The sequence below is a fragment of the Eumetopias jubatus genome, unplaced genomic scaffold (genome assembly GCF_037043125.1).
Source record: "Eumetopias jubatus isolate StellerSeaLion01/CBP00866 unplaced genomic scaffold, mEumJub1_p1.0 scaffold_12, whole genome shotgun sequence".
NCBI lineage: Eukaryota > Metazoa > Chordata > Mammalia > Carnivora > Otariidae > Eumetopias > Eumetopias jubatus.
In genome coordinates this window covers 59761389-59777913 of record NW_028274818.1, presented here as the reverse complement: position 1 = coordinate 59777913, position 16525 = coordinate 59761389, and the positions used below count along the sequence as shown (strand labels likewise).

The window sequence follows — 16525 nt, the reverse complement described above, 5'->3', positions numbered from 1 at the left end:
AGTCTTGTCTTTATTTTATGATTTGTGAAGATGTTTCAAAATAGCCAAATACAATATTTCTATGCATTAAAAAGTGTGAGTAGACTACCATACCTTGAATTTAAGTCTAATTCTGAGAACTTAAATTCCCTTCACATTACTTTTTGCTTAAATATTAAAGCAGTTTAGCCAAGAACTACTGTATAAGATAAAATGTGATAGCCTTATAGAAACTAAAGATTTCATCTGAAAAATAGCTATGTTCTGTTTTTTATTCACTGACTGTTCAGGTGATAGGATTAACTAGCAAAGACTAGTTCCTTCAAATAAAGCTTCTTTTTTAAAAAAAAAAAAGATTTTATTTATTTATTTATTTGAGAGAGAGAGCACGGGATGGGGGAGGGAGGGTAGGGGTGGAGGGAGAGGGAGAAGACTCCCCTCTGGGCAGGGAGCTAATACAGGGCTTTATACCAGGACCCCAGGATCATGACCTGAGCCAAAGGCAGACACTTAACCGACTGAGGCCCCCAGGCGCCCCTAAGGCTGCTCATTTTAAATTTTTATTTATTTATTTATTTATTCATTTAAGTATGCTCTGTGCCCAACATGGGGCTCAAACTCATGACCCCGAGATCAATAGTCACTGAGCCAGCCAAGTGCCCCCATATACACTCTTAATAAAGGTGGCTTTTTTTCCCCCTGCAACTGAAGAATTAGAATGACCAGTAAGTGTGGGTGGAGGTGCCAGCATGTTTATCTTTCACTGCTTTTGAACCATCAGTACAAACATTTACACTGTCAAAAAAGCAAATAACAGCTTAATGCTATTATGAAAATCATTTTTATCTTGCAGACCCCCTTGCAAAAAAGTACAGAACCCCTGGGCACCCATGGAGCAGACTTGAGAACTGACATTTGGTAAAACCTTCTTATCCAACTGATGATTAAATTATCTTCAGCAATTCACCATACTCAAATACCTCCAGTAACAAAAAACTCATTGTCATTCTAAATTGATCATTACATCTTTAAAAAACACCATCCAAAAACAAAACAAAACAGCTTCTTTATATTAAACAAAAATACTTCCTGTACTTTCAGACATTGGCCCTCGGTCTACTCTCTGCGGTCAATTGCAAATTCCTTTCAAATATTTGGGAAAGTTAATTTTTCTTCTTTTGTCTTCTGTGTTAAATACTTTGGTACTTTACATTTTATAGGGTATGAACATGAGTCTATCACAATCATAGTTGCTCTTTGAGTAGGTTTCTGATGGCTTAACAAATGAGGCACACCTCACAGTGTCCTCTCACTCTCCCATCGTACAGTCGGCTGCTCAACTCCATCATTCCAGAAAGACTGTTGCTGTTAGTGTAGCCTGAAATTAAGGACAATATTTGGAGGAACCCTACATCCTCTTAAGTTATCAGTAGTCTAAAACCTTTGAATTATTTTTCATGTTTACAGGCTCTATTCTGTTTCTCCTATTCTGTATTTATGAAATTGATTATTTTGGACTCAAGCATAACAACACATTTGTTATTTTTTTCTATATACAATCAATTATTCTAAGATTTTATAGCTTGAGATCATAATTCTGTCATGCTATGGAGCAAAAAATACTTTGGGTTAGGGTAGCTTGACAGAGCTTCAGAAAAAAGAGGAGGTAAGACCTGTGTTTTGAAGAATATGCTGGCTCTAGATAGATGGAGAGCTCATCTCAAGGATTCGTCTCTAAATTTGCTCTCCTTTTTTATATTCCCCATCACTGTTGAAGACACGGGCATCTACCTGATAACTCACATGGTCACACCAGATCTTCTACCTGGAATATGCATTATTCACTTTGGCTTGCTGCTCTTGGTTTGACTTATGAATGAACTCCTCTGGAAAGCCTGCCTCAACTGCCTTGCTCTCCATTATAATTATTCTCGTTCCAAAATGATAACACAGAACCTTATATATTTGCTTTGTTTTATGCTATGCTTATCACAGCATCTTATTGGCCATATAAATATATGCCTGCACCTTCTATTGATTGGAGCTTCTTGAGAAGGGCCATGTCTCAGGTATCTCTATGGTCCTAGTAACCAGTATGGCTTATGGTATACAGTTAGTAGTCAATAATATTTTTTTAAACACTGAAAAATTGTATCAGTAATTGAATATGACAAAAGAAGGCTCCCGAGTCATGAAGAAGAGACAGGGAAAAGAGGAGGGATAATGACCCAACAATATAAGAAGTATTGAGGACATAATGATATGCAGATAATTTCAACTATTTATCATCATCCTAAGAGTATAATGAAGGTACCTCTGAGGTCATTTGAACTCCAAAATAGATACTATGCATGCGTGAGACAGAATTAGTCATTTCAAATGCTAGTACAAAATAGGCAAATAAAAATAATAAGAGAGCTATGCCTGGCAAAAGTATATATGGATTCACTCATCTATACATTCATTCAACACTACTCTCTTGTGCCCCTATCACTCACCTCACGCAGAGATACTATGTGTGTAAAGGTACAAGAAGCAGGACTAAAACACAGTAGGTTTTTAAGCAATGATAATCAACTCGGCAAGATTCGGCTATTCATTAATATACCATGACCAATTGTTTCTTGCCCATCAGCTTGGCTTGCTCCTTGCAAAGCATGCGAGATCAAGCAAAAGTCAGTTATCTTCTATCTGCTAAGGACCCACATTATTGTTCTTAATAGCAACCACACAATTTATGTCAAACTAGTGGTTATAAATTTGTACTAGAACCCGGTGGTCATCTGGATACTTTTGGTTTTGTTCGGCTTCAAAGTAAATTTAGTGTCAAGTGTTCTTCTCTGCTCTACTAATATGAGGTAATAATCAAGGTCAGACTTTAAAACAAATGTATTTTAGGGATTCATTAATCCACTCATTTAAAGGCTGTATTTACCAGCAGTACACCAGGCACTGGGGATAAAAATATATATAAGTTAGGCTTCAGACTCAAGCAAAATCCTAAAACATAATGTACCAAATAGCTCATAACACCACTCTTATTTGCTTAACCCTTCTGTAGCAATCTTCTTCGACTGCCTTTTATTTTTTATTTATTTTTTTATTAACATAATGTATTATTTGTTTCAGGGTGCTTTTTAAATCTATATATGACTCCCCATATTTGAAGAGGATGTTAATGATCTCACTACCATACCAGTGGCGATTTGTTGAAATAAATTCATTCTTCTTTTACAGCCAAAGATATGGGCAACACAGGCACACACTTACATATCAATTAATAACATGAAGGAATTTCCAAGCTCCAAATATTCAAATCACAAACTTTCCCTCTCCCAGTCTCACTCACTTCCAAAATTAAATCATCCAGTCTCTTTCTTCACTGTATACCCCTTCCTGCACCCACCCCAATTACCTACAGATTTGTACCAGAATATCCTTTACTCAAGATTTACTGTATTTGCCTATAAATGAAATGGACCTCCTCTAGTTACCTCCAGCTGCTGCCAAGCTGGATGTTTTTCACCAGTTACGAAAGGTTCGTCGCATTTAAAACCCAGGAAAACTCCTCACATAACCACTGGTCAAAATGAACCCCAAATCCAGGCTATCATCACTGATTTCACCATATATTTTGACCTCCACTACCCTTCACCCAGAAACCCCCTTAAACTGAATCCTGCTACTCCAACTCCTAGGAAGAAGTGTTACTTCTACAGAGAGGAAGAGATTGGGGAGCACAGGGTGGAGAGGGAGAGAAGAACATTGAGATCAACTGGCATGCATTTCCACTGTATACATTTCCACTGCCTGAGTCTATTAATGGTGTTAAGCAAATGTTTCTCAAACAGAGTTCAAAAGAACACAAACTTAGATTCCTGAGATTCATTAGGAATTGCTGTATACTATATCCATTTTTAAGACTCATATGCTAATTACTCTTAGAAGTTTTATTACTGAAAAAAACTATTTCAACACCAATCCTCACACTTAATTGATAACAAAAAGTGTGTGTGTGCAAGAGACAGACAGACAGACAGAGAAAATGATAGTAACACTCCCAAAGAACCAGTGTTCTAAGTGGAAACACTGTCTATGGCTAAAGTTCAGCAGTTCCTTTATCCAGTTTCTTTCATTTATTTTTTCCTGATTAAAACTCTTCAGAGTGTAGGAATAGAGGGAACATACCTCAGTATCATAAAAGCCATCTAGGAAAAACCCACAGCAAATATCATTCTCAATGGGAAAAAACTGAGAACTTTCCGCCTAAGGTCAGGAACATGGCAGGGATGTCCACTATCACCACTTTTGTTCAACGCAGTACTAGAAGTCCTACCCTCAGCAATTAGACAACAAAAAGAAATAAAAGGCCTTCAAATTCGCAAAGAAGGAGTCAAACTCTCTCTTTGCAGATGACACGATACTTGATGTGGAAAATCCAAAAGACTCCACCCCCAAAATTGCTAGAACTCAAACAGGAATTCAGCAAAGTGGCAGGATATAAAATCAATGCCTAGAAATCAGTTGCTTTTCTATACACTAACAGTGTAACTATAGAAAGAGAAATTAAGGAATCAATTCCATTTGCAATAGCACCAAAAACCATAAGATACCTAGGAATAAACCTAACCGAAGAGGTAAAGGATCTATACTCTAGAAACTACAGAACACTTATGAAAGAAATTGAAGAAGACACAAAGAGATGGAAAAACATTCCATGCTCATGGATTGGAAGAATAAACATTGTTAAAATATCTATGCTGCCCAGAGCAATCTACATGTTCAATGCCATCCCTATTAAAATACCATTGGCATTTTTCAAAGAGCTGGAACAAACAATCCTAAAATTTGTATGGAACAAGAAAAGATCCCAAATTGCCAAGGGAATGTTGAAAAAGAAAAAACCTGGGGGCATCACATTGCCTGACTTCAAGCTCTATTATAGAGCTGTGATCACCAAGACAGCATGGTACTGGCACAAAAACAGACACATAGATCAATGGAACAGAATAGAGACTCCAGAAATGGACCTGCAAATCTATGGTCAACTAATCTTCGACAAAACAGGAAAAAATATCCAATGGAAAAAAAAGACAGTCTCTTCAATAAATGGTGCTGGGAAAATTGGACAGCCACATGCAGAAGAATGAAGCTGGACCACTCCCTTACACCATACACAAAGATAAACTCAAAATGGATGAAAGACCTCAATGTGAGACAGGAATCCACCAAAATCCTAGAAAACACAGGCAGTAACCTCTTTGACATCGGCCACAGCAACTTCTTTCAAGACATGTCTCTTTTTTTTTTTTTTTTTTACAAATTTATTTGACAGAGAGAGAGAGAGTACAAGCAGGGGGAGGGGCAGGCAGAGGGAAAGAGAGAGGCAGGCTCCCTGCTGGGCAAGGAGCCCAATGCAGGGCTTAATCCCAGGACCCTGGGATCATGACCTGAGCCAAAGGCAGATGCTCAACTGACTGAGCCACCCAGGGGGCCCTCAAGACACATCTCCAAAGGCAAGGGAAACAAAAGCAAAAATGAACTTTTGGGACTTCATCAAGATAAAAAGCTTCTGCACAGCAAAGGAAACAGTCAACAAAACTAAGAGGCAACCCACGGAATGGGAGAAGATATTTGCAAATGACATTACACATAAAAGGTTGGTATCAAAGATATATAAAGAACTTCTCAAGCTCAACACCCAAAAAACAATCAAGTCAAAAAATGGGCAGAAGACATGAACAGACACTTCTCCAAAGAAGACATACAAATGGCTAACAGACACATGAAAAAATGTTTAACATCACTAGCCATCAGGGAAATTTAAATCAAAACCACAATGAGATACCACCTTACACCAGTTAGAATGGCAAAAATTAACAAGGCAGGAAACAAGAAGTGTTGGCAAGGATGTGGAGAAAAGGGAACTCACTTACACTCTTGGTGGGAATGCAAGCTGGTACAGCCACATTAAAAATAGTGTGGAGGTTCCTCAAGACGTTAAAAAAAGAGCCACCCTATGACCCCGCAATTGTACTACTAGGTATTTACCCCAAAGATACAGATGTACTGAAAAGAAGGGCCATATGCACCCCAATGTTCATAGCAGCAATGTCCACATTAGCCTAACTGTGGATAAGAGCCGAGATGCCCTTCCACAGATGAATGGATAAAGAAGATGCGGTCCATATATACAATGGAACATTACTCAGCCATCAGACAGGATGAATGCCCAGTTCTTTCAATATTCATAATAAAGCTAAAGTTAACCTTTAAATTTTTATCTTTTTCCTCAACATCATCACCCCTACCACTTTTATGTTTACTAGGTAATTTTGCCTCCTAAATATTGTTCCCTTTGATTACATCACATCTTCTTTTCCTAGACATCCTCCTACCCCTCTGCTGGACTCTCCAACCACTGGGACTGCATCCACTATCCAAACACTCTATGGCAACTATCTTTAGCCCATGTTTTCCCTTTATATCCAGACAGGCAATTACTTTCTCAGCATCTTAACCTGGACACCTCAGAAGCATCTCAGACAAAAAAGCCTAAAAATAAACTCATGTACACTGCCCCCAAACATTCAGTTAATCCTGGTTCCAGTAAACTGGAAAACTAGTCACCAGTCAGAAAGCTGGGCGTCATGCTGGATGTCTGTCTGTAATTCACTTCAACATCCTGTGAATCACCAAGGCCTGTCTCCATTTCCAGTGCTATCATCTTTGTCTAGACTGCTGGCACCTCTCAGCTCAGCTACTTTGATATCCTGCCTGGTCTCTCCATAATCATCCTTCGCTCTAACATATGTCCCACACAGCACCCAATTTTTGTAAAGATGCTAAGCAGAATAAGTATACTCTACTTAATACTCTTTAAAGGCTGTTATTCTTAGAATAATACCACAGACCTTAAGGTTTCTACAAAGCCCACATGGTTCACCACCCCTTCACCCCACCTTGCTCTGCATCCCATCTCATGCCATACTCCCACATGCCGCATACATTCTGTTCTCTATGGTTTCCTTCAGTTCCTCAAATAGATAACAATTCCTTTTCATACATGCTTCTCCCTGTCCCTAAAACATACCCCACACTTCTCGTCTTCCACAATACCCACCTCCCTCCTTGTTTCACCTCCAAACTCTCTACTTTGGGGAGGCCTTTCTTAACCTCCTCATCTACAATGAATCTTCCTGCTAACTCATCCTCATTGTAGAAATGCACTTTCCTTCACAGCACATATCACAATTATAAATGAATATTTAAAGCCTAACTCCATATTAGAAAGAAAGCTCCAGGCAAGATGGCGGAGGAGTAGGAGACCTGGATTTCATCTGGTCTCAGGAATTCAGCTGAATAGGGATCAAACCATTCTGAACACCTACAAACTCAACAGGAGATCGAAGAAAAGAATAGCAGCAACTCTCTGAACAAAAAAGCGACCACTCTCTGGAAGGTAGGACATGCGGAGAAGTGAATCCGAGGCAATATCCGGGAGGATAGACGGTGGGGGAGGGGGCCTCCGTCGGCCGCTTCTGGCAAGTGCTAGAGCCGCGGAGCACAAAATCGGAACTTTTAGAAGTCGGCTCCGCTGAGGGACGTCACTCCAGTGGCTAAGCGGGGGGTGGAACCCTTGCAGGACAGTGTGGTCTCAGGACCCTCAGGGCCACAGAAAGACCAGGGGTGCCTGAGTGCGGCAGAGCTTCCAGGTATCGGGGCTGGGAAGCCGGCTGCAGAGACGGAGCCGAGGTGTGGACTCTCAGCTTGGGGTTGCCATAAACCGTGATCTGCGGCCCAGTCAGGCCACTGCTCCTCCAGCAGGGACCCAACAAGTGGCAGATCTGGGGAGACTCCCCATCCTCCCCCGGGAGGAGCGGCACAGGAGTGCACTGCAGGGATCTGCTGGGTTTGGAGACTCCACACCAAGTCGGGAGCCAGAGATAAAAACGCTCGGTCACAGGCCGGGTGAGCACGGAGTGCGGCCGGAGACCGGGGACACAGGAGTGACTGACTGCTTTTCTCTGGGGGCGCACTGAGGAGCGGGGCCCCGAGTTCTCAGCTCCTCTGGGCGGAGATTGGGCAGCCGCCATTTTCACTCTTGTCCTCCAAAGCTGTACTGAGAGCTTGCAGGGAACAAAAGATCCCGAGAGCAAACCTGAGCAGGTTACTTAGCCCGGAACAGCAAGGGCGGGTCAATTCCGCCTCAGGCAAAGACATCTGGAAACCACGGCAACAGGCCCCTCCCCCAGGAGATCAGCATGAACAGCCAGCCAAGACCAAGTTTACCGATCAATGAGAACGGCAGAACTCCAGCGCTAGAGAAATACTGCACATAGAATTCATGGCTTTTTTTTACCATGATTCTTTAGTCTTTCAAAGTTAATTTTTTTAACTGTCTTTTATTTTTTTGAATTTTTCTTTTTCACTTTTTCAACCAACATTTTATCAATCCCTTTTTTAAAAAACATTTTCATTTTTCATTTCTGGAGTCATATTCTATCCCTTCATAGTAGTTACCCTTATTATTGGCATATAGATAAGTTGTTCTCTCTTTAAAATTTTGAGATACAGTTTCTTCTAACAGATCAAAATATACCCTAAATCTCTAGTGTATGGCTTTGTTCTAGTCTCCTGCCTGATCACATTCTCTCCCTTTTTTTTTAATCCTCTTCTTTCTTTTTTCAAACAACTTATCAATTCCTTCTAAAACTTTTTATAATTTTCATCTTTACATTCATATTCCATCCCTTCATCATATTAACCCTTATTTTTGTACATATATAAGTTTTTCTTTCTTTAAAATTTTGGGAGGCACTTTCTTCTAACAGACCAAAATACACCCAAAATCTAGTGCGTGGCACTGATCTATGCACCAGCCTGATCATATGTGATCATATACTGTTTTCTTTGTTTTTTTCTGTTTTCCTTTGTTTTTATCTTTTTCTTTTTCTTTTTTTCTTTTTCTTATTTCTTTCTTTCCCTTTCTTTTCCCCTGGTTTCAGGTCTTTTCTGATTTCTTTAGAGTATATTTTCTGGGGACGTTGTTACTCTGTTAGCATTTTGTTCTCTCATTCATCTATTCTCCTCTGGACAAAATGACAAGATTGAAAAAATCACCTCAACAAAAAGAACAAGAGGCAGTACCGACTGCCAGGGACCTACTCAATATAGACGTTAGTACAATGTCAGAACTAGAGTTCAGAATGAAGATTTTAAAGATAGTAGCTGGGCTTGAAAAAAGCATGGAAGTTATTAGAGAAACCCTTTCTGGAGAAATAAAAGAACTAAAATCTAACCAAGTCGAAATCAAAAAGGCTATTAATGAGGTGCAATCAAAAACGGGGGCACTAACTGCTAGGATAAAGGAGGCAGAAGAGAGAATTAGTGATATAGAAGACCAAATGATGGAAAATAAAGAAGCTGAGAAAAAGAGAGATAAACAACTACTGGATCACGAGGGCAGAATTCGAGAGATAAGCGATACCATAAGACAAAACAACATTAGAATAATTGGGATCCCAGAAGAAGAAGAAAGAAAGAGAGGGGCAGAAGGTACATTGGAGCAAATTATAGCAGAGAACTTCCCTAATGTGGGGAAGGAAACAGGCATCAAAATCCAGGAGGCACAGAGAACCCCTCTCAAAATCGATAAAAATAGGTCAACACCACGACACCTAATAGTAAAACTTATGAGTCTCAGAGACAACGAGAAAATCCTGAAAGCAGCTCGGGAGAAGAGATCTGTAACCTACAATGGTACAAATATTAGATTGGCAACAGACCCATCCACAGAGACCTGGCAGGCCAGAAAGGACTGGCATGATATCTTCAGAGCACTAAATGAGAAAAATATGCAGCCAAGAATACTATATCCAACTAGGCTGTCACTGAAAATAGAAGGAGAGATAAAAAGCTTCCAGGACAAACAAAAACTAAAGGAATTTGCAAACACAAAAGCAGCCCTCTAAGAAATATTGAAACGGGTTCTCTAAGCAAAGAGAGAGCCTAAAAGCAACATAGACCAGAAAGGAACACAGACAATATACAGTAATAGTCACATTACAGGCAATGCAATGGCACTAAATTCGTATCTTTCAATAGGCACCCTGAATGTAAATGGGCTAAATGCCCCAATCAAAAGACACAGGCTATCAGATTGGATTAAAAAACAAGACCCATCGATATGCTGTCTGCAAGAGACTCATTTTGGACCCCAAGACGCCCCCAGATTGAAAGTGAGGGGTTGGAAAACGATTTACCGTGCTAATAGACACCAAAAGAAAGCTGGGGTGGCAATCCTTCTATCAGACAAATTAGATTTTAAACCAAAGACTGTAATAAGAGATGAGGAAGGACACTATGTCCTACTTAAAGGGTCTATCCAACAAGAAGATCTAACAATTGTAAATATCTATGCCCCGAACATGGGAGCAGCCAATTATATAAGGCAATTAATAACAAAAGCAAAGAAACACATTGACAACAATCCAATAATAGTGGGGGACTTTAACACCCCCCCCCACTGAAATGGACAGATCATCTAAGCAAAACATCAATAAGGAAATAAAGACTTTAAATGAAACACTGGACCAAATGGACTTCACAGATATATTCAGAACATTCCAGCCCAAAGCAACAGAATAGACAGTCTTCTCTAGTGCCCATGGAACATTCTCCAAATAGATCACATCCTAGGTCACAAATCAGGTCTCAACCGGTACCAAAAGATTGAGATCATTCCCTGCATATTTTCAGACCACGATGCTTTGATACTAGAACTCAATCACAAGAGGAAAGTCAGAAAGAACTCAAATACATGGAGGCTAAAGAGCATCCTACTAAAGAATGAATGGGTCAACCAGGAAATTAAAGAAGATTTTTAAAAATTCATAGAAACCAATGAAAATGAAAACACAACTGTTCAAACTCTTTGGGATGCAGCAAAGGCAGTCCTAAGAGGAAAGTATATAGCAATCCAAGCCTTTCTCAAGAAACAAGAAAGGTCTCAAATACACAACCTAACCCTACACCTAAAGAAGCTAGAGAAAAAACAGCAAATAAAGCCTAAACCCCGCAGGAGAAGAGAAATAATAAAGATCAGAGCAGAAATCAATGAAATAGAAACCAAAGAACAGTAGAACAGATCAATGAAACTGCCAGAACTTATACAGGAATTCAGTAAAGTGGCAGGATATAAAATCAATGCACAGAAATCAGTGGCATTCCTATACACCAACAAGAAGACAGAAGAAAGAGAAATTAAGGAGCCAATCCCATTTACAATTGCATCCAAAACCATAAGATACCTAGGAATAAATCTAACCAAAGAGGCAAAGGATCTGTACTCAGAAAAGCATAAAATACTCATGAAAGAAACTGAGGAAGACAAAAAGAAATGGAAAAACATTCCATGCTCATGGATTGGAAGAACAAATATTGTGAAGATGTCAGTGCTACCTAAAGCAATCTACACATTCAATGCAATCCCCATCAAAATACCATCCACTTTTTTCAAAGAAATGGAACAAATAATCCTAAAATTTGTATGGAACCAGAAAAGATCCCGAATAGCCAGAAGAATGTTGTTTAAAAAGAAAAGCAAAGCTGGCGGCATCACAGCTCCAGACTTCCAGCTCTATTACAAAGCTGTCATCACCAAGACAGCATGGTACTGGCACAAACACAGACACATAGATCAATGGAACAGAATAGAGAGCCCAGAAATGGACCCTCAATCTATGGTCAACATATCTTTGACAAAGCAGGAAAGAATGTCCAATGGAAAAAAGACAGTCTCTTCAACAAATGGTGTTGGGAAAACTGGACAGCCACATGCAGAAGAATGACACTGGACCATTTCCTTACACCACACACAAAAATAGACTCAAAATGGTTGAAAGACCTAAATGTGAGACAGGAGTCCATCAACATCCTCAAGGAGAACACAGGCAGCAACCTCTTCGACCTCAGCCACAGCAACTTCTTCCTGGAAACATCGCCAAAGGCAAGGGAAGCAAGGGCAAAAATGAACTATTGGGACTTCATCAAGATAAAAAGCTGTTGCACAGAAAAAGAAACAGTCAACAAAACCAAAAGACAACAGACAGAATGGGAGAAGATATTTGCAAATGACATATCAGATAAAGAGCTAGTATCCAAAATCTATAAAGAACTTCTTAAACTCAACAGCCAGGGTGCCTGGGTGGCTCAGTCATTATGCGTCTGCCTTCTGCCCAGGTCATGATCCTGGGGTCTGGGGATCAAGTCCCGCATTGGGCTCCCTGCTTGGCAGGAAGCCTCTCTCTCCCTCTCCTCCTCCCCCTGCTTGTGTTCCTGTTCTTGCTGTCTCTCACTCTGTGAAATAAATAAATAAAAATCTTTAAAAAAAAAAAAAACTCAACACCCAAAGAACAAATGATCCAGTCAAGAAATGGGTAGAAGACCTGAATAGACATTTTTCCAAAGAAGGCATCCAAATGGCCAATAGACACATGAAAAAGTGCTCAACATCGCTCGGCATCAGGGAAATCCAAATCAAAACCTCAATGAGATACCACCTCACACCAGTCAGAATGGCTAAAATTAACAAGTCAGGAAACGACAGATGATGGCGGGGATGCGGAGAAAGGGGACCCTCCTACACTGTTGGTGGGAATGCAAGCTGGTGCAGCCACTCTGGAAAACAGTACGGAGGTTCCTCAAAAAGTTGAAAATAGAGCTACCATATGATCCAGCAATTGCACTACTGGGTATTTACCCCCAAAGATACAAATGTAGGGATCCGAAGGGCTACGTGCACCCCCAATGTTTCTAGCAGCAATGTCCACAATAGCCAAACTGTGGAACGAGCCAAGATGTCCATCGACAGATGAATGGATAAAGAAGAGGTGGTATATATATACAATGGAATATTATGCAGCCATCAAAAGGAATGAGATCTTGCCATTTGCAATGACGTGGATGGAACTGGAGGGTGTTATGCTGAGCAAAATAAGTCAATTAGAGAAAGACATGTATCATATGACCTCACTGATATGAGGAATTCTTAATCTCAGGTAACAAACTGAGGGTTGCTGGAGTGGTGGGGGGTGGAAGGGATGGGGTGGCTGGGTGATAGACATTGGGGAGGGTATATGCTATGTTGAGCGCTGTGAACTGTGCAAGACTGTTGAATCACAGATCTGTACCTCTGAAACAAATAATACAATATATGTTAAACAAAAAAAAAAGATAGCAGGAAGGGAAGAATGAAGGGGGGGATATCGGAGGGGGAGACGAACCGTGAGAGACGATGGACTCTGAAAAACAAAGTGAGGGTTCTAGAGGGGAGGGGGGTGGGGGGATGGATTAGCCTGGTGATGGGTATTGAGGAGGGTACGTTATGCATGGAGCACTGGGTGTTATACACAAACAATGAATCATGGACACTACATCAAAAACTAATGATGTAATGCATGGTGATTAACATAACAATAAAAAATTAAAAAAAGAAAGCACAAGGATAATGTCTATTTTTATTCATCACTGTAAGACAGCACATGCCTGCAATAAAGCAGACATTTAATAATTATCTGATGAAATAATAATAAATGAATCAATGGAGTTTTTAAATATATAAATTCCTCCAAATTCCCTCATTTCTTCCTATCATCCTATCTCCTCATTCAGTCTCAGTTTTTTCTTCAGCGTCTCTCCTTTCTGCAATAGAAACAACAGCTAACAGGAACTAAAATAGTGGGTTATACTTCCAGTGACAGCTTTTGGAGAAGTAGAGGTCAGGATATTTGGTAACATCAGTGATAACAGCCAGGTATCTGGTCTATACTGGATGGTGGTAGAAGGAAGAGTGTGCCCAGTCTCCAAGGAATAAAGTTGTCTTTCCTTTATGTGTGCTGTTAGTCCAGCACCATCAGCATCCTTACCCTTTCTATATAATTACCTATCCATTTTTCCCTCTGTTTTAATCCCCTTCCCCTCAGTCCAGGTCCATGTTCAAATTTATGTGGAAAAAAAAAAAAAAGTCCTCTTTTTTTCTATCTAAATCTCAAACTTACTCCTCTCTTGACCAACCACATCCCTGAATCCCTCCACAACCCTCTATCTCCTCCCCTACTTTTCCAACACAGTATCTTAAGGCATACTGACTTCTTTCCTCATCTTTTGTTTGCTTTTTGAGTCCCCACAAACTAGCTTTAATTCTTATTTAAATCACTCTCACTAGACCAACGAGGACCTTTTCAGAGCCAGAAGTTTTGTCTGCAGATAAAACAAGAGCTGATATTTATTGAGTACTTAATATTTGTCAGGCAAATCTTCCAAGTATTTTACATGCATAATCTAATATAATCCTTACAGGGCCCTAGAGATAGGCATCATCATCATCAACAGCATCATCCCCATTTTTATGATGAGAAAGTGGAGTCTTTATTTTAAAGTCTCAACTAGTAAGTACAGGCGCCAAGATCCAAAGAAAGAGTGGCTCATCCATCACCTCCTGATGTCAGTGGCCCTCTATTTCTTCAGAAAGCTCTACTGAGCCCCAGGCTACCTACTGAGGGGTCCCAGATCTTTAAAAAATCAACATGAGGGTCAAAATGAAGTCATTACACTGATAACAGTCCTTTTGCAACTAAAAATCCCAATTCCACGAACAAACAGAGGAAGGGTTTCAAAAATGGAAGGCAGGCCAGGTGGGCAGCCTCCTCACCACTCAAAGAATGGTGTGAGCTCCCTAGGTTTTCTCTCCCATCCATTCAGCCCAGATGGGGTATTAGAGAAGCCAGGAACCTGGAACCACCAGCAGACACAGGTTAAAAAATAGGTTTTAGAAAAACCTATTCCTAGGAAACATGATCTAGCAAAATAGAATACTTTTCTCTTAACAGTCCTACCATAGCCAAACACCAAAGGAAAAACTGACCCTTCATGGAATCAGTGTTGCAAGTGGAGAACTGATCTTCCACCCAATGTGTCAGCAATAAGGTGAAGGTACTTAGTGGGAGGCAATACTATTCAGCAGTCTGCTTCCACCCAACATCCTCCTATCCTGGTGTCTGGGGGGCCCAGATGACAGCTGAACTTCCATCCCCCACCCAGCAGGAATGAGGTAGAATGAAGTGGTTAAAGGTGGTGTTAGTGAGCATCACAGTCTAACTAGAAAATGGGCAAAAGACATAAACAAATATTTCACCAAAGAGAATACACAGAAGAAAAATAAACACATGAAAAGATGTTCCACATCATTGTCCATTAGGAAAATGCAAATTAAAATCACAATGAAATATCACTACACATCTACTAGAACAGCTAGAATGAATAGTGACTTGTACCAAGCAAGGATGCAGCAAAACTGGCTCTTTTATATATTGCTGCTGAGAATATAAAACAGAACAGCCATTCTGTAAAATAGTTTAGCAGTTTCATAAAAAAACTAAACACATTTAACATACAAAACCGTATTGCACTCCTGAGCATTTATTACAAAGAAAAGAAACTTAAGTCTACACACAAAAGAATTTAATGTACATGAATGTTCATAACAATTTTATTTGTAATTGACAAAAACTCAAAACAATCTAAATATCCTTCAAAGAAGGAAACACATTGGTACATTCATGCCATGGAATACTACTCAGCAATGGAAAAAAATGAGCTTTTGATACACTCAACACTTGGAGGGATCTTAAGGGAATTATGAGTGAAAAAACTTAATGTGAAAAGGTTATATACCACATGTTTCCATTTATATAGCATTCACAAAATGATGAAATTACAGAGATGGAAAACGGATTAGGAATGGGAAAAGGGAAGTTGGATGGTATGGATAGTATGGATAGTGAAAGGATGGCGTCAGGGATCTTTGTAGAGGTAGAACAATTCTACATCCTGATTATAGTGATGGCTATATGAACGAACATGTGATAAGACTGCATGGACTATGTCCATATACATATGCACACACACACAAGCACGTGCACACACACGCACATATAGGAGTGCATATGAAACCAGTGAAATCCAAAAAATGTCTACGGATCATATTAATGTCAGTTTCCAGGTTTTAACACTGTACTATGATTTTAAGTTGTTACATTGGGAAAAACTAGGTGAAGGCTATATAGGACGTCTATGTATTTTTTTGCTATGTCCTTTGAAACTATAATTATTTCAAAATGAAATCTTAAAAACTCAACATGACCCACTGATGAACTGTTCCTTTACATTCCCAAGTCTGTACAGCCTTTGGGTACCCTAATGTTGGCTTATGACCATCCTCTCAAATACCCAAGAAGGAAACCTAGTTCCAATCCTTCCCCTCCCACATCCAGTTAGGCAACACTTCCTATTTAGTTCATCTCTGAAGACTCAGAAACAAATGTTTCCCTCTTCAATCTCACTGCCTCCCCAGAGCATCTGACCACATCTACGCCTGTCAGTTTTAACACCTGCCCCAACTCTAGCTCTAATTCCCCTATTGTACTATTTTCCAGCAACACAGAATTCCTTACCCCAAATACATTACAGTTTTCCACATCTAAGC

The 16525-nt window shown here is 39.9% G+C and overlaps 1 protein-coding gene across 1 annotated transcript in view; it reads right to left on the bottom strand.

Moving 5' to 3' along the window:
- Window positions 1-16525, bottom strand: part of FMN2 (formin 2) — a 370643-nt gene that overhangs the window by 147983 nt on the left and 206135 nt on the right. The window lies entirely within an intron of this gene.